Source organism: Ceratotherium simum, chromosome 6 (assembly GCF_057802395.1).
Source record: "Ceratotherium simum simum isolate JZ-2026a chromosome 6, ASM5780239v1, whole genome shotgun sequence".
Lineage (NCBI taxonomy): Eukaryota > Metazoa > Chordata > Mammalia > Perissodactyla > Rhinocerotidae > Ceratotherium > Ceratotherium simum.
The window spans coordinates 36,275,347-36,299,178 of NC_141905.1; the positions used below are offsets into that span (position 1 = coordinate 36,275,347).

Consider the following 23,832-nt stretch of genomic DNA (forward strand, 5'->3'; position numbering starts at 1 on the left):
AATAGCAAGAGCTTACTTGGGTATTATTACAAATGCATATTTGATCTTTGCAAACAGATTTTCAACCATGAAATCATATCATTTCTTTTATTTCTTAAGCACTTAATACACTCATGGTCAGTACTACATATTTTAGGGTCTAACTCTTTCTTTATCATTTCAAAAGAATTAACCTTAGAAAATTGCAAACTTTTTGAGTTCAGGGTTCATGTTTCATACTTTATCTATTTCATTCAAAGTATCAGGAAGAGTCCTGAATATATAGGAACTTAATTAGTTTTTCAAGTTTAATTTTTAAACCCTCTGAAATCACAATCTAAATGAGTAGTAGTCATTGTCTCCTTGAAATGGTGATATTCTATCTTGACGAGAAATTTGATATGTATATATTGCTGTAATTGTTTTTTATTGCAATATATACATTGTGTTTTTCTCTGGGGTGTTGGGACACTACATCACATTATTGGTAGCAAGGTCACTGTAACATATGGCACATGGCCCCAAGAATCCCCCATCTTCCAAACACATAATGTTACTAAGGCAGGCATTCAACAAAGGCTTAAAAGTGATTTTCTCTGGGTACTTTGGTTCACTAATTTGATGGGATTTCTGTATATGTCTAATTTGACTAATCAAAAGTCAGTCATTTGAAGGCTGTTTAAGAATAAAGACAGCACTTCTGGAACTAATAAAAAATTATAGTAAGAGTTCAGGATAAAAAATTAATATACAAAGTCAATTGCTTTCCTATATAGCAATGATGAACAAGTGGAATTTGAAATTAAAAACACAATACTACTTACACTAGCAGTCAAAAAAATGAAATACATAGTTATAAATCTAGCAAGATATGTACAATATCTATATGAGGAAAACTACAAAACTCTAATGACCAAAATCAAAGAACTAAATAAATGGAGAGTATTCCATGTTCATGGATAAAAAGACTCAACACTGTCAAGATGTCAGTTCATCCCAACTTGATCTACAGATTCAATGCAATCTCAATCAAAATCCCAGCAAGTTATTTTATGGACATCAACAAACTGATTCTAAAGCTTATATGAAGAGAGAAAAGGCCCAGAATAAACAACACAATATTGAAGGAGAAGCACAAAGTTAGAGGACTGATGCTATCTGATTTCAAGACTTACCATAAAGCTACAGTAATCAAGACAGTGTGGTACTGGTGAAAGAACAGACAAACAGATCAATGAAACAGAATAGAGAGCCCAGAAATAGACCCCCATAGATATAGTACACTGATATTTGACAAAGAGGCAAAGGCAATACAATGGATCAAAGATGGTCTTTTCAACAAATGCAGCTGAAACAACTGGACCTCCACACACACACACACACACACACACAAAATGAATCTAGACACAGACCTTACTCTCTTCACCAAATTTAACTCAAAATAGATCATAGACCTAAAGGTAAAAAGTAAAACTATTAAACTTCTAGAAGATAACACAGGAGAAAAACAAATGACCTTGAGTATGGTGATGCCTTTTAGATAAAACACTAAAGACATGATCCATGAAAGAAATAATAAGGTGGATTTAATTAAAATTATGAACTTTTGCTCTGCAAAAGATAACGTCAAGAGAATTATAAGGCAAGCCACAGACTGGGAGAAAATATTTGCAAAAGACACACCTGATAAAGAACTCATCCAAAATATACAAAGAACTCTTCAAACTCAACAATAAGAAAACAAACAACCCAATTAAAAAATGGGCCAGACATCTCCCCAAAGAAGATATATAGATGACAGAAAAGTATATGAAAAGATACTCCACATCATATGCCATTAGGGAAATGCAAATTAAAATAACAATGAGATACCACATTGCACCTATTAGAATGGCCAAAATCCAGAATACTGACAACACCAAAGGCTGACAAGAATGTGGAACAACACAAACACTCATACACTGCTGGTGGGAATACAAAATGGTACAGCCACTTTGGAAGATAGTTTGGTGGTTTCGTACAAAACTAAACATACTCATACTATATGATCCAGCCATCACACTCCTTGGTATTACCCGAACAAGTTGAAAGCCACATCCATATAAACACTTGCATATGGATGTTTATAGCAGCTTTCTTCATAATTGCCAAAACTTGGAAGCAACCAAGATGTCCTTCAGTAGATGAATGGATAAATAAACTGTGGTGCATCCAGACAATGGAACATTATTCAGCACTAAAAAGAAATGAGCTATCAAGCCATGAAAAGACATGGGGAACCTTAAATGCATATTACTAAGTGAAAGAAGCCAATCTGAAAAGGCCACATACTGTATGATTCCAACTATATGATGTTCTGGAAAAGGCAAATCTATGGAAACAATAAAAAGATCAGTGATTGGCAGGGGTGGCAGGCGGGGAAACGGGGAGAGATGAATAGGTAGAGTATTTTTAGGGCAGTGAAAATACTCTGTATGATATTATAATGATAGAAATAGAATGTACAACACCAAGAGTGAACCCTAAGGTAAAGTATGGACTTTGGGTGATCATGAGGTATCAATGTAGGTCAATCATTGGTAAATAACATACCATTGTGATGAGTGCTGTTGATAATGGGGGAGGTTATGCATGTGTGGAGGCAGAGGGTATATGGGAAATCTCTGTGCCTTCCTCTCAATTTTATTATTTTAAACCTAAAACTGCTCTAAATCAAAAAAGTCTTAAAATTTTTTTCAATTTAAAAAAAAAAAGAAGGAAAACAGCTTTAAGGAAAAAGATACGAAGGAGAAATGCTACTTTTGTTTAGAGTCTTTCTCCATTAGCAGAGAGCTGCCTATCAGCTGCAGTAAAAACTCACATCCCAGTTCCATTCTCTTGTGAGCTTCACATACTCCACACCACTCCCTGCTTGTCCAGCGACACTGAATCTGTTCTACCTGTGACACCACCTTGTAACATCATGGGGGCCTCATGGGAGTCGGAGGCACTACTACTGATGGATGGCCCACCGATTCCCTGTGGAAGCAGATGCTATCAATACCACTGACCTCACAGGCAACCGCTCTGCTGAATATTAGGAGAAATAGCAGTTCCTCACTCGATGGCTGATAACGGAGAAGGACTCCTGAGTTAAGGCTGGACAGTGAGCTGCTGCTGCTGTGGTAGGGAAAGAAAGTCTTCATTCTGGAAACACAACTCCCAGGGGGAGAAGAAAGAGGACTCGGTGAAGCGTAAAAGACGAGATTGTGGTCCCGATTCCACTATTAACTAGAGGTATCAGGAGGGAAACTAGTTAACCTTCTGGTATCTCCATTAGTAAGCAAAGTTATAAGCGTAACTCAATAAATATTATTTAGGAAACATTTATTATGTGCCAGAAAATGTGCTAAGCATTTTACATGTGTTATTTCATTGCATCTCTTACAATTACCCTTTGAGATAAAGAATCCTATTATTATCCCCATTTTACTCATGTAGAAACTTGAGCTTTTGAGAGTAGAAAAAATTTGTTCAAGCTAGTAAGTGGTGGAGATCTGGCTTTCAGAAACAGCTAATAACATCATCTTTGCACTCCTGCGAAGACTGTAGACAGGACCCAAGCAAATAACAGGGGTTTAGTGCTTGAAAATCCACCTAAATGGAGGAACGGCCACTATCATGCAGCCATATGCAAGCTTTCAAATGATATCCAACATCTTTTATGTCTATCACTGCTCCGATATTTTCTCATACCTCCCATCTCCATCCCTGATATCCGATGCTCCTATGTAGATAATAGGGGAAATGTGAACTTAGGATGACTTTGGTGGTTTGCTCATGTCTTTCCCCAGCCACACTTGATACTTCTCTGTGGTGCTGCCACATTTATGAAAATGCTGGCATCTCTTTCGTTTTTATTTCCCAGTTGTGAGGTTAAACAAACCAGTGGAGTTTACTATTGGCTCACGCAGCCCTGGATGTATAGGACAAACTTCTTGTAGATAATGCATTTAGGGCAGAGAGTAAACAGGAATAGGAGTGATTCTTCTTTCTCAGGTCACATCATTTGCCTTCACCAAAATGAACAGGAAGAGAGGAAAAAAGTAAACAATGCAGAAGCTACTACTACTCAGGAGTAGAATTCTTTATCAGTAAGTGGTTACTTCTAATTAAATGTAGCATCAGGTGATCTAGGAAGATCTTACTCTCCACAAAATTTCTCCCACACTCAAATACCAACTTCTGATATTGTTACTCTCACCAAAAAATCATTTCTTTTGATTAAAATATTGCATTAACGTATTGTAATATACTTAAGAAGGAGAATTGTTTGTCAGTCATCTTCACCTTAGTATAAAGTAGTTTTATAGTATTTTATATCTGAAAGGAATTTTGCCACAAGGATAATGGGACGTGTGTGAGGTACCTCCATCGTTAGAAGGCAAGAGGTAGAGGTTTAGTCCAGGGCCAGCTCTGCTCCTCTAGAGTGGTTTTCACTCCCTAAAAGTTACTAGAAGAATAATGACGATCATATTACTGGCTTATATTTATAGTACTACAGTCTTCATGTAGCACACATGATCCCAGGCTCTTCTTATCCAAGAATGTTAGAACAGAAGAGAACAACACAGGGACTGCCTTGCTTACAAAGGGACTAAAGACAATACAGATTACAAAAAGTCTTTCAGAATCAGTGATCCTGACAGGTGGCTAGTTATATGGCTGTGGCACAAGTGGTTACTCAGGTTCAAAAATTTGAATATCCCATGGCCACACAGAGAAATAAAGTATAGATCTTGAAAACTATGGGAGTGAAGTAAAACATTGGCTCTGCCCTCAGTCCAAGGAGCAACAAAAGTGCTCAGTTCCAAATCAGGATCCTGGTGAGTAGAAGAGAGACCCACTGGAGTGATTTCATACTAAACCCCACTTCACTGTGGGCAGTGTAGGGGGAGCTGGGGCGACAACTGGAGAAACAGATTATGTCTGTGCCGGAAGATCAGTCCTGGTTTGGGGAAACTGACGAAGACAGAGAACAGACAGAAAATGAGATGACAGTTGGCATTATCATTAGAGGCCAACCAGTTATTTTCTGTTAACACTTATGTGGTAGGTAAAATAAAACAGTTTTGCTCTGGCTTGCCGTTGATTCACTAGCTGAACCAGACATGTTTACTTCTCTGTCTCTAATGCTTTTATCTCCAAAATGGAATATTACTTAATCCCTACTTCTTTCAGCTTGTTACAAAAATATTTTCCATGTTTTTGTAAATAAAAAGGACCATAAATATATTTTAAATAATGAGCTTGAAAATATATGAAATGTGGTCTGGACTTGAAGTCAGTATATGTGGGATTGGAATATGGCAAGCCTGGGGAACAGACTATGATGTCCTAATCTTTGCTCTACCACTGACTAGCTGGGTGATTTTGAGAAAGTTACTCTATGTCTTGTTCCTCATCTGTAGAACGCAGATAATAGTAGCCCTACTTCATACAATAGTTATGGGGATTAAAATAGCAGTTAGTTGAAGCCTTAGAATGATGCCTCTCTCGTAATATGTGCCTGATACATATGTTATTGGATTTTAGTCCTAGAACTGCTGTTAGTACACCTTATGACATTGGCCAAGTTATTTCACTTCTTTGGGCTTCCATGTACTCATATTTAAAATAGAGATTTTAATTTCAAATAGATGATTTCTAAAGTTTCTTCCAAGGCTAAATTCCATGATTCTCTAATTTATTTCCATTCATTATACAGATCAGTTGTACTGTGCATCGTATATAAAGAGGGAACTATTGCAAACTTCTTAGTTGATATTAAAATACTGTCATCAATATCTTGGAAATGCGTTAGAAACTGAAAAATAATGACTAATAAAACTGATAATGTCCATAGCAAAAGGAAATGAGACACTTAAAATAATAATAGAGACATTCATTGTTCTGTTAATAAATGGTACAAAGCAAATATAAGTGCCTCTATCACTATAAGTCAGTCTGACAGATGCTCTTAAACAAAGAAATAAGATTGTAATTAATGCACACCATTTATAAATATAGGGAATGGAGACAATTCCTTAACCACTAGTTGCAAATCACAACTTGCAAATAGGAATTATACTCAATCATTTAAATGGATTGAAATCCTTACATGTCAGCCATGAAATTGGTCCTCCGAGTTCTCCCACGCACGGCTCCTACACAGGGAACAAAGCCAGACGGTTTTACGACCCCTGTGTGCGCCTTTCTGTGGAGAAATGGCAATTGTAGAGCTGTTTCATTGCCCTGCACGCTTCCTAGGAAAGAGCTTGCACCAGATCGCACCCAATTTTCAATGACTCCTCAAAAGCTTTAAAACCTACATATAATTTCTGCCTTGGAAACATGGATATCAACAAGATCATACCCCAGACAAGTTAGCATCTCCAATTCTCCCAGTTAAGGTTCTCAAAAACATTAGCAGGATGCACATTTATAAAAATTCTCAGTGCTAACTGCAGCACTATATTTAACATTATAAAAATTTGTTACCGGTAGAGCATTCTTTTTTGACTCAGAGGCTCAAAGTGTTTCCATGTTTCTACTTCATTTGTCAGTAGGGTCATCTGGGCCCCTTCTACCACCCATCCTGAGCAAGCAGACAACTCCCTGACTTCTGGAATGTTAACCCAATCCTAGGCCCCACTCCCTGGGCCCTGTGCCTCCCTTCCAGGCGCATGCTCTGTATGATAAAGTCAGGTGCCACTTTATTCAGCCCTGAATTGTTTCTGAAACCTCAACTGTCTTATCTGTAGTCCCTCCGCTTTTTGCATTATTTTGTTTCTGATTACTAAATCTCTGACTAACTAGAGAGGCTTTGGAATGCAGTGTCCCCATTGGTCCAGATATACAGTCCTTTTATACTCAGTGACCTGCCCCCTATATCCTCTGCAAATAAAAGATGAAGATGCTAAATTACCTTGAAATTCCTTTAAAATTTATATAACCAAAATGTGAGATGGATGCCTTTAGCCTGTAACAAAACAAAACAAAATAATGAACTACTGCATTCAGCAAGTACTTGGGGCTCTTATCTAGAAAGAGAAACATTTTACAAATAGGTCACAACTATATGTCATAAGACCAAAGCTAACTTTATTTTCCAACTTGATTTAAAATATGCCACTATCAAAACCCAATACATGCTTTCAGTAATTTTTCTGCATTGGTTTTAAAGCAATAATGTTTAGTGAGAATATTAATCTTTTCCTTATACCTTCCGCCTATCAGAGCACTTGTTTCCAGTCTTCCTATAATAAAACATTAAGAATCTAGTTCACATCATACTACAACAATAAAGTTCTATAAAAACTGAAGGGAAATACATCTTCAGTGAGATTCCATCATCCCTTATTAATGCCATAATTGAGGGCTATAAATCTGTTTCTGATACAATTCATGCAATAAAATACTTAATGGATTGTGAATGACATGTTATAAAACTAGGCATTAAGTATTGCAATTTATATTTAAATGTGCTTCAGACATAAATAAATGCTCTATAAACAGCAGGCTTTCTCAAGTCAGAAGATATAACCTTCCATTTACTTCTAGCAGACTTGGGAGCAGAATCATTACAGAATGTGTTGCTGTCACCAAATTGTTATCATATCTTGAATGAGGTTATGGGTTTTTTTTTTTTTTAACATTTAAAATAGTTTATGATTATCAAATCGTTCAAGAGCTCTTCACATAAAAGCAGCCGTGAGTATTGCCTTTATAAGTTGAGCCCCCTCAGAGAATGTCAGAACTCTCTTACCTACCCTGAAACTGACTTGTTTGGGGATTAATGTTGCTGCCTGATCCAAAATGAAAATATGATAAAAAGATGGGGTAGAGTAAGGATGGGGCATTTGGAATCATGAAAATCTCTATTATCCAAGACTCTCTTTTTGTCCCTTTGTTTCACATCCTCTCTAAATGGCCATTTCCCTGGGGGACGTCATTGTGGCATTTAACACCAGGTAAACCTGCAAGGGAGACACAACCTCTTCAGTCAACGGACTGTGGAGCGACCACCACTCAAGGCACCTTTTAGGTACGCAGCATGGCTCAGGCCGGGCAAAGTTCACTTCATATGAGCGCCTCTGTGTGAAAATGAAGCCAAGTTTTAGATTGTGCCCAAAGTTTAACCCCATTTCTGTTTGGCATCTGGTACGGCAAATCAAATCACAAAGCTAAAACATGTCTCATTTCTGTTGTGAAACCATGCTTTGCCTTTACGTTATGGGTATGTGTGTGGTTGTATGTGTGTGTATCTGAGATCTGGTCTCCGACTTGAGAAAATCTGGCAAATCTGACTACTTTGATGTTCAAATGGCAGTATGGAAATCCAAAGCCCCGTATCTTTTCCTTTTAAGGTTCTTTGTTGATGTAGATTTCTCTTAAGTTATCCTGGATTGCTTATGCTTCTATTGGCCGCCAAGTTCTCTGTCCCTTTCTTCTCTTTAATTATTTCTGGAGCCCTTTGAGTCTGTCACTCAGAAAATGGAGTTGTTGTTGCTGTTGGTTTTCCAGAAGCTGTCATCCCTAGTGATCTTTCTCTCTGCTCTACTGATTTATTTTTTCCATAATAATGGCTTTCACCTTTTTGTCTAATTTTCAAAACTCATCTTTCTGCAAAAGTGGTTTTATGCTTCCATGCTTGGCCATTTGACCTTTTTCGTGGTTGTCCTTTTATGGGCTAATAATCAGTTTGAGGTGGTTAATCTGCCATTGTTGATATTAGAGGCAGGTCAGCTGTTCTTCCTTTTCCTCCATGGTTACTCTCTATTTGATTATTTCACCTTCAAATGTTCAATGTTGTATTTAAAAAGTACTTCACTTTGTAAATTCTATACATTATACTGCTTTCCTTTCATCTAACCGATATTTTATGATGTTTTATACTAGTGAAACACGCTAGGTAACTGAATCTAAAGGATCTAACCGATGTCACTCTCCATAAGGGAACATGAAAAATCCCCATTTGACACATGTACATCATTCTGGTTTCATCAAATCCGGAGCTTCAGTTAGGAAATTCTATGAGGAACATATATTGCCAGGCCAATTTTATCAGATATAGCAATGATTTTATTTTGATTTTTGCTATGATTTTCTAATCAAAATCACAAGAGGGGAAGCAAGTATTGAACTAAAATTATCCATTTTAAAATAAGTTTGAGCCTCTGACAAAATTATGAAATAGACATATATTCCTTATTGTCTTCCCAGATTCTCTACCCCAGCCCACTTCAACCTTTATAAGTATTCCTCTGCCCCCAATTCATTTATGTTGAAAAACCTCATCCTTCATTCTGACTGTCCTGAACATTCCACCATGGTGCCCCATTTAAACCTGCCCTCCAGATGTAGAACCACCTGATGTACAACTTTCCTGACACCCCATCCCATCAAAGTTTATCATATCGTTCTCCTATTATTCTCTTCTTGTCCTTCCTGAGTCATTAAAGTGACTCAAAACTAAATCTCAACTTCATGTTACTAGCCATTAATGACTTAAAAGGTGACCGTTCCCAAGTGACTTAACTATATTTTAAGAGGGCTTCTAATGCCTTAACCTGAAATGTTATAAAATGATGGGAATTTCAAGTTCTATGGCAGATGTGCAAGGGAAATACATACGGATGATGGTGCCTCATGTCACCTTCCAATCACACTGTGTAAAAAGCTTTTTGCTCTGAGCCTCAGCGTGGCTGTCCCTGCTTATTGCAGACAGCAACCAGATAACTATACAGTCTGAAGGGATTATTTCTGGTGGAATCTTGATAAAATAGTCAACCTTCTTACCTTTGGAGGCATAGTGATTATGAGTTATTGGCTGAATTTCTGAATGCAAAAAGACAATGCTTTCTGAAGGGGATCCAGCCACTCAGACATTAAGCAAAGCATTTTTTTTTAATCAATTAAATAAAAGGTTTAAATTTCCCATATAGTTTGAAGGGCTTAAATTTTTAATTCAAACTAATTTATCAAGCAATGGCACTTAAGAAAATGGAATGATGCAAAGGGACTTTTATCTGATGATAAGTGGATACGGGAGAAAAACGCTGACAGATCAGCAGAGTTATCTAAAAGCCGAGAGGCAAGCAGAGCCTGGCAGATCCCCGAGCCTGGCCAGGGAACAGAGATAAATGGGAGCAGAGATCAGAGAGCTCATCCTTACCCTTCTGCCCATGGTGAAAGGAGACTCACAGCGTGTGAGGTACCTGTCTCTAATCACATGTAAAACTGAAAAACTTGCTGGGTTACTTTGATATGAACAAGGTTAATGTGCTACTCAAGATTAATTGTGACTTCACTAAGAAATTTATTGAGGATGAGGGAATCTGAAAGTGAAAGGAGGAACAAAAGCCTTGTTAGAGATTTATCACAAGAGGGTGATGGATGAAAGCCTTCAGAAACCAATAATAGGATTTTAAAGATTCACATAAGCAGCATGAAGGAGATCTCTGGTGCTTACCTTAGACAAACTGGAGCCAGTGGATGGATGACAGCCTGGTTAAAGCTGCGAGGGGGAGGCGCGGCTGGTTATTACAGAGAGGGCCTCGAAGACTGTCCATGCTTTCGGTAGGTTTTCAATCCTGGGTCTAGTCCTCTACATGACACTTTTATAGATTTAGTTTTAGACTGATCATTAAACAAATAACAAAGAAAACAAAATAACTCTCAGAAATGCTGATGACGGTTATGAGCATGGACTTTATAGTCAAAAAGATCTGGCCTGGAGTCTCATCTACCACTCATTAGCTGCACAATCTTGGGCAATGTACTTAACTTCTCAAATCCTCTATTTTCTTATATGAACAGCAGGGGAAAAAAAACATGCCAACTTATATTTTTGTTGTGAATATTAAATGAGATAGTGAGTTTTAAGTGATTAGCAGAGTCGTTTAGCACTCAAAAACAGGAGCCAACATCATCAGAACCATTTTCATCATTGTTGTCATTCTTAGTGGTAGTAGTAATAGTAGTAGCTGTAGAAACAAAATAAAGGGTCTGTGGACTCAAACTGTGGTACCTAGTGCACCCATCGCCACCACAAGTATATTCTGTGATATAACCAGAAAATCTATGTTGGTTTCTCTCATCCATAGATAAAACAGTCAAATAACTATCTGCCTCTTCTTTATCAATAGATTTATTGGTCATAAAAAGTGTTTGTCATTACATCATTACTTTGTGTAGAACATGCTACAATTAATTAGATCCAGCATATCTTACGTTTGGAATTTATTGCAGTCTCAGATAAGCTTGAGGAGGCAACCTGGACTCAATCAGCTATATTAACAGTCTATTCCTCGAAGGGTAATTTTCTTGGAAAGATTTCCATAGATGGCCAACACATATATGGATTCTTGTTACCTTCAACTTCAGTGGAGAACGTACTTTAATTTTGTCCACAAATTTTTAGATTAAATATGGTTTTTGAGTCCTGAAGTTTTCCATGCATTTACTGAACAATCCATTTCTTTCTGCTTTATACATTTCACAGAAAGGTGAATTAAAATTTAAAAGGAAGTTTTGGTCAGGATAACTATAATAGAAGATTGTGATCACCTTTGATTATGTGGGGTTTATGCAAGAAAAGCTTATTTTGGCTTCAAGGTGTTAGGCTAACTGGATAATTTTCCAGCCAGATGGCTTACTTGGTTTTTCTTAGTCTCATTGACCACTTCCGCCTCCTTTCCTTGACTTTCTTCTCATCTCACTCTATACTCTCTTGGTGATTCCACCATCTTCAAGCTGAATATCTGCAGCCCACTCTCTCTTACTACCTCCAGACACATCCACGTCCAACAGCCTATTGCAGATTCCTCAACTTCACGCCTCAATGGCAACACACTCATTTATTCACTCAACAATTCTTAAGAGTCTACTATGTGCCAGGCCATGTTCTAAGCCAAGGAGATAAAATAAAGCCTACAACCTATTTAAGGAGAGAGTTAATAATTAAATAATAGGACACCAAAATAAAATTTCAGTCTGTAATAGATAATATAAGGGGAAAACAAAGGTTATTATAAAATATTTTAAAAGGGGAATAAGACCAAGCCAGGAAAGCCTACTTATCTTCCTCTAAAGCTCCAAATCTCAGTAAATAGAATCACCATACCCCCAGATGCTCAAGCCAAAAATCTAGAAGAGATCCTTCATTCCTCTCTTTCCCACTGTCCTCACATCCAGTTTGTGAGTAAATCCTCTCAAGCATAGATCTTGAATGTTTTCAAATTGGTCCCTTTCTTTCCATCTCCTAGTCCAAGCCAAAATTATCTTTCTTAACTGGTTTTCCTGCATCAACTCTTGGCTCCTTCCAATCTAGGCTTCACACAACAACCAGGGCAATGCTTTTAAAAATATTTATGATTTTTAGCTGTTTCAAGATGGTGACATAGGAGGATCCTGGGCTCACCTTTTCCCATGGACACACCAAATCTGCAGCTACATATGAAATAACTCCATTGGAAAAAAATCTAAAAACTGCCTGAGCAACTCCTATGCCTGGGGACAAACGAGAGAAGGCCCACATCAAAGCAAGTAGGAGAGGCTGGGACACAATCTCACCGTAAACCGCACCCCCAGCACAGCGACCCACAATCCAGCAGGAACTCAAAACCTGGAGCTTCTCCCTGAGGAGCAAAGTGTGTGAACCCCACACGAGGCACCCCAGGTTTTAAGACCTGCACCTGAGAGAGGAACCCCCAGAACATCTAGCTTTGAAAACCAATGGGGCTTATGTCTGAGACCCACAAGACAAAACCATCTGAGAAATGGCTCTCAAAGGCCTCCGGGCCCCAACTCACTGGGCCCAGGGCTCAGTGCAGAAGCAGTCCCTCCAAAGGCACCCAGACTTCATGTTACTAACCTTAAACCATCCCCTTAGGGGCAGGCATCTTATTGAGCTTACATCTAGATGCCTACTGGCTGGCGGGCACCATGTTTGCGCTCTCTCTCTGCTTTGCTCTAGCCTGGGGCACCATCTTTTTCCTTTTTCTTGTGAGAGACATCTGCACACTCTCCCTCTGCTTCCTTTCTGGAAGGCCTATCTTCAAAGTCTAGCCAGCAGGTGACATCTCTTTTTTTTTTTTCCCTAACCCTAGAGTTTCTTTTTTTGGCACCACCATGTGCCATCTATACACTCTCCCTCTGCCTGGTTACAGCTAAAGTCACCGTCTTCCAGCTCTCCCTGTGCTGCACTCCAGAGCACCAGTATCTCCTGGAAGGGAGCTTTTGCACATGTCTGGTGCCCCCTTTTCATGCAGCTGCTGCCCGGGCGACACCCGTTGATAGCCTGGCTCTTGAGGCCAGGGTGGGTTGCGATCCTGGGTTCCACAGGACTGTAACAGTAGGAGAGAAAGTTCTTAGCAGACTACCACCCCCAGGCCACTGCACAGGCAGCTGACTGAACCACCCCTCTAGCTTTTCTGTGAAAGAGGCCTATATTCTTGTGCTGGAGCTTTGGCCTGAGGGGCAGGCTTCTGGTTTGGCACACAACTAGGCGTCTACTGAAGGGAGGCCAGCAGACACAATCTTTGCCTAGCCTCAGGCTACTGGCTCTGCAATGGCTCTAACACTGACACAGCTGAGGGGAGTCTGAGCCTAAGTTTTCTCTGCCAATTGCTGCCTAGAGTAAAATGAGAAAAACAACATAACCAAGGCCCTGAGTAACCATAGCCATTAGGGTCCAATTACATAAGATGAACTCTCCATAATTAGCACTGCCTAAAGCATACCTTAATCTTTACAAGCAGCCCACGATCCTGCTTTAGGAAATGGAATAGGGGAAGAAGGAAATGTCTTCAAAAATATTTCTCTCTATCATTTCTAGGAGACTATATAATGTACTTTAGAATAAATGTGTGTGTGTGTGTATATATGTATATATACAGATATATTCATATATATTGTTATACACTATATATGTATACATTATATATATACATACATGCATATAACCCTACCCACTATACATACATATATATATGTATGTGCTGTATGTGTGTATATATATATGCACACAAACCATATACAATATATATTATGTATGTGTTTGTGTATTTGAACATATATGCATACAAAATACATTTCCTAGGATGAGCTACCAATTAACAAAATAAGAACAACCTGGTTTTAAATGGAAAATGGCTAAATTGGAGCTGAATGGGCTCAAGAGAGTGGTACAACTTATCTTTAATAAGGCATAATTTGATATTTAAAGTGTTTCCTTATTATTTCAGGCCAGAAGTAATAACTATTTCTGAATCTTTACCTTATATCTAAAAACTTATTGGAGCTCATTTTGGAGAATAGTTGTTTATTAATAATAAATTATCTAAATTATTTGAGAATTCACATTAAATAAAAACCTGAATGACTTGTCAGATGAGGTCTGGAAGAATCTCTAAAGTAATTGTACATATAACTGAAATACAAATCAACCAAGCAATGCCCAAATCAGCTTCAGTGGCAAATTCACTTTCTCTAGGTAGAGATGTTAGGGGTTGCGGAGGGCACAGTGACAGCTAACACCATGTTCAGCCAACGGCCCAATCCAAGCTGCCGCCATTCATTAATTTGGCCTAATCTTTCAAAGAAGATAGACCCGCATCATTGGACTAAAACTCAGCAGACTCTGGAAATCTGAACAATTGTGAGCGGTGGAACTAAAGGTGAAATTTTCAGGGAAGCATGAGAGAATGGAAAGAATTATATCAAATCCCATTCTTCATATTTTTATTTTCTTGATTGTTAGCTTGAATTAAAAATAACTCTTGTCTTCCTATTTACCAGGATTTGGGGTTTGTCTAGTAATACAACTGCAAAAAGTTACTTCCCCTATGTGGGCTGCAAAATTCTAGTCCACACATCTCAGGTTAGTCCACAGATCATTGTTTGAGGGGAGTAGAAATAGATCAGTAACTTTCATCTCTGGCCATCTGTTAGAATCACCCTATAGTTAAAAAAAAATACAGATGCCTGGGCCCTATCTGAGATCTACTGAACCACAATGGCTGAGCATGAGGCCCAGATATGTATATTTCTTTAAAGTTCCAATGGTAATTTTGATGAATATCCACCATTAATAACTTATGAATTAGATGATCTCTAACGTTCCTTCCAACTCTAAATTCTACAATTTCTTTGAAATACTCATTTAAAAACCAATCTGTTTTTTTTCATGAACTCATATACACTCCTAGAGCAGTCAATTTTGATGAACTCTCTAAAGAAGTATGTTTCAAAAGCAGTTGTAAAAGTAGCAGGGTTTATGTTTTAGGAATGGCTTCCTAAACATAGAGAATCACATAAGAGAAAAGCCATAAGAGAAAAGCCATCAGTAGCTTAGAAGAATAGAAAAGATTCTTTCCCCCATACAGTAAAAAATTTGGAGGTGGGCAGTTGTTGGTGTCTCAAAAGCTCAATGAGGTTGAGGTGATCTTCTGGTCACAGATGGGTTTGCAGTTCCAACCATCTTGGCTTCATTCAAAGCAGGAAAAAGAGAAGAACAAGACAGGTTGGGCAACTACAACCATCTCCTGTAAACAGGAAAGCACAAGTCTTAGCAAATGCCTTGAGTAGACTTCTGGTCAGGTCTTACTGACAGAACAGGTTCTTAAGACCATATCATGTTGTAAGACATCCTGAGAACTGGCTTGGTCCAGCCATAATCTATTACTAGGACTGAACACGTTATAGCCACACTAACTGAAAAAATATAAGATTCTGGTTATGAAGGAATAAGTTGGATATTGAGTAGAGAAAATGTTGCAAACAATTTATTTTGTCAATTCTGATGAAAAAATTTGAGACAAAGTTCAATTATATTTTGTTATAGAAAATAATAATAATCTACCATAATTTTCATAGTATACGAAAAACACTCATGTCTTTACGCAGTTGCTAAAGAATAACTTCAAAAACATTTTGGCAAATGTAACCATGAATATAAAAAGTGTGTATCCTATTTTTCAAGGTAATTATTTTGAAAAACAACATTTATTAGATGCATAAATTCTTGTGTTACATCATTTATACCACATATTTAATCCATGACTATTATTGTTTTATACTGTAACCCAAGATTTTCTTCTAATAGAAAATAAATCAAGAACAGATATAATTTTTTTAATTTAAAATCACTGAAAGAATTTTTAAAATAGGGATTTTAAAATCCATCAAACCCCATTGTTCAATTTAGCAACAAGTATCAAAAGCCTTAAAACTGGACATGGATTATCAGCTTTAGCTATTCAATTTTTTAAATCAGATAAGAATAGAAAAATTATGAATTTGTTTGTTATTCTTAACAGAGTAAATTTTGTTAACTAGTTTAACCATCTGATAATAATGGATTGTTATTTGAAATATACATCATATTATAATGTGATGGAATACCATTTTTTTAAATTAAATAATAATTAAGGAGAGTACTTAATGACCTGGAGATATTCAGAATATATTAAATGAGTAAAGAAGGTACCTAATTTTGTGCAATATGTTCTAAATTGTTTAAATAATAATTTATTTATTGAATACATACTATATGCCAGGCTTAATGCTTTGCATGTATTTATTTCATCACATTCTCACAACTCTAGGAGGGAGGTTCTATTCACCTCCCATCTTACAGATGAAGAAACTGAAGTTTAGAATGGCGATTGAACTTAGAACCACATAGCTTACAAATGGCAGAACTAGGATTTGAAACCAGGCAGTCTGGTTTCAGAAACCAGGCTAATACATCTAGCCTAATATATACCCAGAGGAAAAAATCTCGAAAAAGAATGCACAAAAAGGATAACAAAAGTTATGTCTGGGTGGTGAGATTACAATGTGCTTTCTGTATTTTCCAAAGTTTTTAGTATAAATATTTATTAACCGTAATTAGAAAATACAATGATTATTTGATAGGCTTTCAAATCTGGTAAACACTTAATAAGCTTTTTCGCCTGGTTTGATAGGCTAGCAAATAAGCCAGTAGTGCTCTACTCAACAACTACTGATAATATGAACTCTTTAAAGTGCTACTACTGGGGCTGGCCCAGTGGCGCAAGCAGTTAAGTGCGCGCACTCTGCTGCAGCGGCCCAGGGTTCGCGGGTTCGGATCCCGGGTGTGCACCGACGCACCACTTATCAAGCCATGCTGTGGCGGCACCACTTATCAAGCCATGCTGTGGCGGCGTCCCATATAAAGTGGAGGAAGATGGGCATGGATGTTAGCCCAGGGCCAGTCTTCCTCAGCAAAAAGAGGAGGATTGGCAGGTGTTAGCTCAGGGCAGATCTTCCCCACAAAAAAAAATTAAAAAATAAAGTGTTACTACTCTTCTTCACTGAGAGATAAGACCTTTCTAAAATCACAACTAGTGAAAACTAACAGCTTGTGCACAGTATCCCCTACACAGTCCTCTTTAATATCAATAATCCCATTACGTGGACATCATAAAGTCTATTCATTAAGAAGGAAATAAAAATCATGAAAATTCCCTTGTTTCATGAAATCAAGAAGGAGGAAGGAAAAAATCCAAAAAATTATATTTAGAAAGTAAATAAATTCCATTTAATGAACTGCTATGTATCCAGTAAAAGAACCATGGAAACGTATAAATAGTGGCTTATAAAAAGATTTCCAATATATTATCAAGCAAAAAACCAAGAATAAAAACAACACAGAGGAAATTTCCATGTATTTTTAAAACTTCTAAGTATGTCACTATACACATATAAATGAATAGAAAATGGTCTCGAAGACACATTTTCAAAAACTTGCAACCAAAGGTCATTAGTACATCCCTTCCAGGGAGGAGAGTGAAAGGACAAGCACAATGGGAGAACTTTCAGTTTTTACTTTACGTAGGACTGTCTTATTTTTATTTTTATTTTTTTTTGTGAGGAAGATCAGCCCTGAGCTAACATCCGTGCTAATCCTCCTCTTTTTGCTGAGGAAGACCGGCTCTGAGCTAACATCTACTGCCAATCCTCCTCCTTTTTTTCCCCCAAAGCCCCCCAGTAGATAGTTGTACGTCATAGTTGCACATCCTTCTAGTTGCTGTATGTGGGACACGGCGTCAGCATGGCCGGAGAAGCGGTGCGTCGGTGCACGCCCGGGATCCGAACCCCGGGCCGCCAGCAGCAGAGCGTGTACACTCAACCGATAAGCCACGGGGCTGGCCCTACGTAGGACTGTCTTATTCCAATTTTTTAAATAATGTATTAAATGTATTTATATTACTCAATTTTGAAGAAATACAACAAATGTATACAGATTCTTACAATTACCATCACTCACAGTCTTCATACTTACTATAACCTATTTGTATTGTTGTTATTTCATATATCTCAATAGTAACTTTTATATACTACAGTATGTATATGTCCAGTACAACTTTATAAAAAACAAAGGGAAAATTAATTTATTTCCATAACTTTAAAGGGAGAAAAACTGAATATACTTTACCTTTGTTTTTGAAAAGAAAGGAAAATTACTGTCCTGTATATAAATATTGTTGACTATTAACTTCCATCATAAAATGGACATCTGAATTTTAAAAAGTAGGCAAAAGAAAAGTAGAAATAACGGAAAATTTGTGTTATTCTCTGTGCAGCAAGACAATTCAGATATTGTAATTGTGAAGTCAGATGCATACTTACTGAGCCCATTTGCTCCAGCACAAAGTTATTATTCTATCAGACCTTTTCTTCCTTCAAAAGCATTTCTTCCTAAATGAAAACTGGAGGAAAAAAACCATGTATCAAATATACGATCATTCTTTTCTCTTTTTGAAAGGCTCAAACTACCATTTATTCATATTATACAAATGCATTCAACTTTATAGTCAGTAATCAGTGATTAATCAGAGGGAAAAAAAGTATTACGATGTATTTAATGTGCATTGAAGAATTTTAAGGTAAATTGAATATAATTATTTTATCCTCTGTGCTTATTTCCAAATTGCACAAATAATTATGAAATTTCTCATAGAATTTTAGTGAAAGAAGAAATTATAAAGACCACTTAACAGATAAGAAATCTGAGGTCCAGAAAGCAATTGATCTAAAGGTATAGTGCTAATTACTGTCAAAGCTAGGTTTATAACAGAGATGTTCAACTTAAAAGATTGTTTGTGTGGTAACAAATAGAGCATTATTGGAAATCATCTTTTAGGAAAAAAAATATAACCTATTTAAAGATAATACATGACTTGAAAATAACAGCATACTGACATAATTTGTGGCCAAAATAAAACATTTGACTAAGATCATCTATTTAGCATTATTAAATCCTAAAAATCATGAATAGTCGATATATATTAAGTTCTGTTCAATAAGTAAATACTGTAAATTCTACTGGAAATATATTTTAAGGAAATCAATACTTTAAAGGATGTTGGTCTGTATTGATACCTACTAAAAAGTTTCTTCTCCAATAAAATCTTGCAATAAATTAAACATCAACTCCATTGAGAATATTGTGATGTTTCTGGTTAAACTGCCTTCTAAGTGTTTTTGATTTTTGTGTATGTGAGTATGATGGCTATTTATTCAGGGCTTGAGAAAACAAAAAAATGTAGGTTGATTTCAGGTTTAGTAAATGGTCACCATTATATTTTCAATTCATGGTTTAATGCAAATCCTGGCTACAATATTTAAAATGAGAATGCTTATTTCTATGGAGATATGATAACATACGATAGACTAATTCTAGGCTGAGGGTGATCTTGAAATAAAGAGAATCTAAAAGTCCAATGATAAACAGTGCATGGTTCAGTATTTCTGCTCAATAAATACTTGATCAATATCTAAATTTAATAATTACCTTAAATTCCAGATAGAAAATAAATTAACTTGAGAGGAGTACCACCAAAGGCATTTCAAAGAACATGAGATTAACTATTCTCCATAATGCCATGTTCAGCAGTATTTGACATGGCTATAATGTATCCTACTAAACTATTAATTCATTCATTCATACGATGTTTATTGAGTGCTTATCAGATCAAACACACTGTTCTAAACATTGGGGATACAGGAGCAAACAATGCAGACCAAAACCCCTACCCTCATGGAGCTTACACTGCAGTGATGGAGACAGACATAAACAAGATAAAAAGTAAGTTTCAGCACGTGTTAGATAGTCATAGGTACTAAAGAGGAAATAGAGCATGTTTAGTTCCAATTACCTCCTTGAACCACGGAGAGCACAGCACTTCTTAGTCATGGGTTTTATTTATTTACTTGATAATGTAATGATTCTGTTCTAAACTTTTCCATTTCCGTGTTGATCTGAGTTATCATTTCTTGCCCTTTTCTCTTCACTTATATTCCTATTATGGTTTAATTGGGGACTTACACTATCCAGATTCACCAAAGCGTGGTAAGAGAGTAAGAGAGTGCTTTTAAATCTCTATTTCATATAAATTTACTACCACTCTCCCCTCAGCTCCCACAATTGTACTAGTACACTTCCATGCCCTCTAGAAGGGCTCAGTAAATGGTCAGGACTATAAAAATACAGTCTGCCTTGGACATCCCACGAGCTTGCCAATAAAATTCAGGCTGAGGAAGTCAAATTATACAAGGCCTAACCCCATCAGTTAAACATTATGCTTCACCCATTAACTGGGCCACCCACTGTGGCACATGTCAAATGCAGACATCCATAATTATTTAGTTCCGATAAACAGAAACTTCCCAGTACTCTAGAGGAGAGGTGTAATTACCCAAGCATGTTTTTTCTGGGGGTCCTATAAAGACAACCCTTAGGGCAAAAGAAATACTGAATAGCTTGTGCTCAAAAGCAAGCAATCAATAAACCTGAAGTGCCAATAGATGCAATCCATTATTGACTAACTCGTGATTTCACAGAGGAAGAGTGAGATTATCGGTGACCCATACATTCACTCACTTCATGTGTGAAAAACACATTTTTCTCTCTGAACCAAGAAGAATTCCAGACACTGAGTTAATAGACACAGTGCCTTTTCTTCCAGGAGTTCACAGTAGGATACAGATGCCTAAATAGAGAACCACAATGTATTATCAGAAGTACAATAATAAGAGATGAATAAGGACCTATCGGACCTCAGAGAAGGAGCACCTAAACTAATTTGGAAGGAGGCTGAGGAGGGAGAGACATAGCACTCAGAAAAGTCTTCCTGGAAGTAATTTGTACCTGAGTGGGGTTATACAGATGAAAGACGGAAGAAATCAAAGGACATAGGAATGACACCATTTGGTATACACCAAGAACCACAAAGCAATTCACTGTTGAGCAGGAGTAAATTTGATATAGAGAGCAGTGAAGAGATGCAGGGACCAAATCCTGGAAGCTTGGACTTCACTCCATAGGCAATCCGGAGTCATCTATGTGTTTTTAGGAAAAAAGTGACTTCTTCAGATTCAGAGAGGGTGGAAAACACGGATTTGGAGGCTATTGGTTTAATTCTGGAAGAACATAATAAAAGCCTAAGCTAGGTAGTAGCTGTAGGGATGGTTAAGCAGGGACATTGGCAGGGCTTAGCAATTGATTGATATGGGAGTGACAGAAGGAAGTCAAACTTAACTGACAGGCTTCTAGCTTCCGTGGTAAGTAAAGAACTCTTGGGGAGTCTCAGGCAAAAGGGTTAGTTTACAGAGACAGTGGTGTGGCATGCAGGTGGAAAGGATCTGCAGGCAGCTATAAGCACAGCCTTGGAGTTCCACATTGCCCTTTTATAAATGTTCATCCCCTTCAAGGCCATCCAATCTTCATTTTATTCAAATTTTATTAACTTAATTAAATTTTAATGATTTAGATACAAACGTTCAGGCTAAAAGGCAGGAAATGCAATGGGATATACTCTGTTTCCCCTTGGAGATGGTTCTGTGAAGACCTTTATTACAAATGAACTGCGTTCTTGCTCACTGTAGGGAGCAGAGGGAAGGATAGTACAACCAGTCAGCTGGGTTTATAATTAGATAAATAATAATATTAATAATGATTTACAATTAAAAAGAAAAAAGGAGGGAGGATATATCATATGTTACTCTCCTTTATTCTCATGACAACCTATTAGGTAGATATTATTTTCAATTTAAGGATGAGGAAAATAAATTTCAATAAATGATCCTAGATGACCTTGAAAGTCAGTAGTAGTCAGGATTTTTAAAAAAAGAAAAGAAAAGAACTATTATTGATGAAGCCTAATTTACATCTAACCTTCACACTTTATATATGTTCGTTAATTTAATCCCCTAGGGTAGGTATCACTGTTTTGATTTTTTTATTATGCACTATAACAGTGATTTTCCTACTTTTGAAAGAGGTGTTTCAGAAGTCTGGAAATATTTCATTCAAGTTTTATTTTTATTTTTTCAAACTAATTTAAAAAAATATATAAACATATATACACCAATCCCAAATTATGGTGCATTAGAGGAAACCAATATGTTAATGTTTGTTGCCAAGTTAAATTGTTTAGTGGCAAACTACCAAATATAATGTCTCTTCTCATCTCTATTTGAAAAGTATACTGTGCCCACAGCTAATATCATCCTCAATGGTGAAAAACTGAAAGCTATCCCTCTAAGAACAGGAACCAGACAAGGATGCCCACTGTCACCACTCCTATTTAACATAGTATTGGAAGTCCTAGCCAGAGCAATCAGGCAAGAGAAAGAAATAAAAGGGATCCAAATTGGAAAGGAAGAAGTGAAACTGTCACTATTTGCAGATGACATGATTTTATATATAGAAAACCCTAAAGAATCCACCAGAAAACTTTTAGAAGTAATAAACGAATATGGTCAAGTTGCAGGATACAAAATCAACATACAAAAATCAGTTGCATTTCTGTACACTAACAACGAAGTAGCAGAAAGAGAAATTAAGAATACCATCCCATTTACAATTGCAACAAAAAGAATAAAATACCTAGGAATAAACTTAACCAAAGAGGTGAAAGATCTGTACACCGAAAACTATAAAACATTTCTGAAAGAAATTGAAGAAGACACAAAGAAATGGAAAGATATTCCGTGCTCTTGGATTGGAAGAAGTAACATAGTTAAGATGTCCATACTTCCTAAAGCCATCTATAGATTCATTGCAATCCCTATCAAAGTTCCAACAACATTTTTCACAGAAATAGAACAAAGAATCCTAAAATTTATATGGAACAACAAAAGACCCCGAATAGCTAAAGGAATCCTGAGAAAAAAGAACAAAGCTGGAGGTATCACACTCCCTGATTTCAAAATGTACTACAAAGCTATAGTAACCAAAACAGCATGGTACTGGCACAAAAACAGACACACAGATCAATGGAATAGAATCGAAAGCCCAGAAATAAACCCACACATCTATGGACAGCTAATCTTTGACAAAGGAGCCAAGAACATACAATGGGGAAAAGAAAGTCTCTTCAACAAATGGTGTTGGGAAAACTGGATAGCCACATGCAAAAAAAATGAAAGTAGACCCTTACCTTACACCATACACAAAAATTAACTCCAAATGGATTAAAGACTTGAATGTAAGACCTGAAACTGTGAAACTTCTAGAAGAAAACATAGGCAGTACGCTCTTCGACATCGGTCTTAGCAACATCTTTTCAAACACCACATCTGACCGGGCAAGAGAAACAATAGAAAAAATAAACAAATGGGACTACATCAAACTAAAAGCTTCTGCACAGCAAAGGAAACCATCAACAAAACGAAAAGACAACCTAACAATTGGGAGAAGATATTTGCAAACCATACATCTGATAAGGGCTTAATCTCCAAAATATATAAAGAACTCATGCATCTCAACAACAAAAAAACTACCAACCCAATTAACAAATG

The 23,832-nt window shown here is 36.9% G+C and overlaps 2 long non-coding RNA genes across 7 annotated transcripts in view; both read right to left on the minus strand.

Annotated features, from left to right (window-relative positions):
• Nucleotides 1-5,913: 5,913 nt before the first annotated feature.
• LOC147916841 (uncharacterized) lies at nucleotides 5,914-13,906 on the minus strand. Of its 3 annotated transcripts, none has more exons than XR_015552483.1 (3): nucleotides 10,472-13,906; nucleotides 6,926-6,979; nucleotides 5,914-6,164 (listed from the first exon to the last, which is right to left on the minus strand). It is a non-coding gene; the product is annotated as an uncharacterized LOC147916841 (long non-coding RNA). The 3 variants fall into 3 exon arrangements; XR_015552485.1 differs by having other exon boundaries at nucleotides 6,926-8,093; XR_015552486.1 differs by lacking the exon at nucleotides 10,472-13,906 and adding an exon at nucleotides 7,995-9,872.
• Nucleotides 13,907-13,913: 7 nt separating this feature from the next.
• LOC147916842 (uncharacterized) overlaps nucleotides 13,914-23,832 on the minus strand; it is a 121,197-nt gene continuing 111,278 nt past the window's right edge. For 2 of the 4 annotated variants that reach the window (XR_015552479.1, XR_015552482.1), the window contains 2 exons: nucleotides 18,658-18,737; nucleotides 13,917-15,545 (listed from right to left, as the gene is read on the minus strand). This is a non-coding gene — a long non-coding RNA (uncharacterized LOC147916842). Of the gene's footprint in view, nucleotides 15,546-18,491; nucleotides 18,545-18,657; nucleotides 18,738-23,832 lie in introns of those variants that run through there. The other 2 variants (XR_015552480.1, XR_015552481.1) reach the window with 2 other exon arrangements.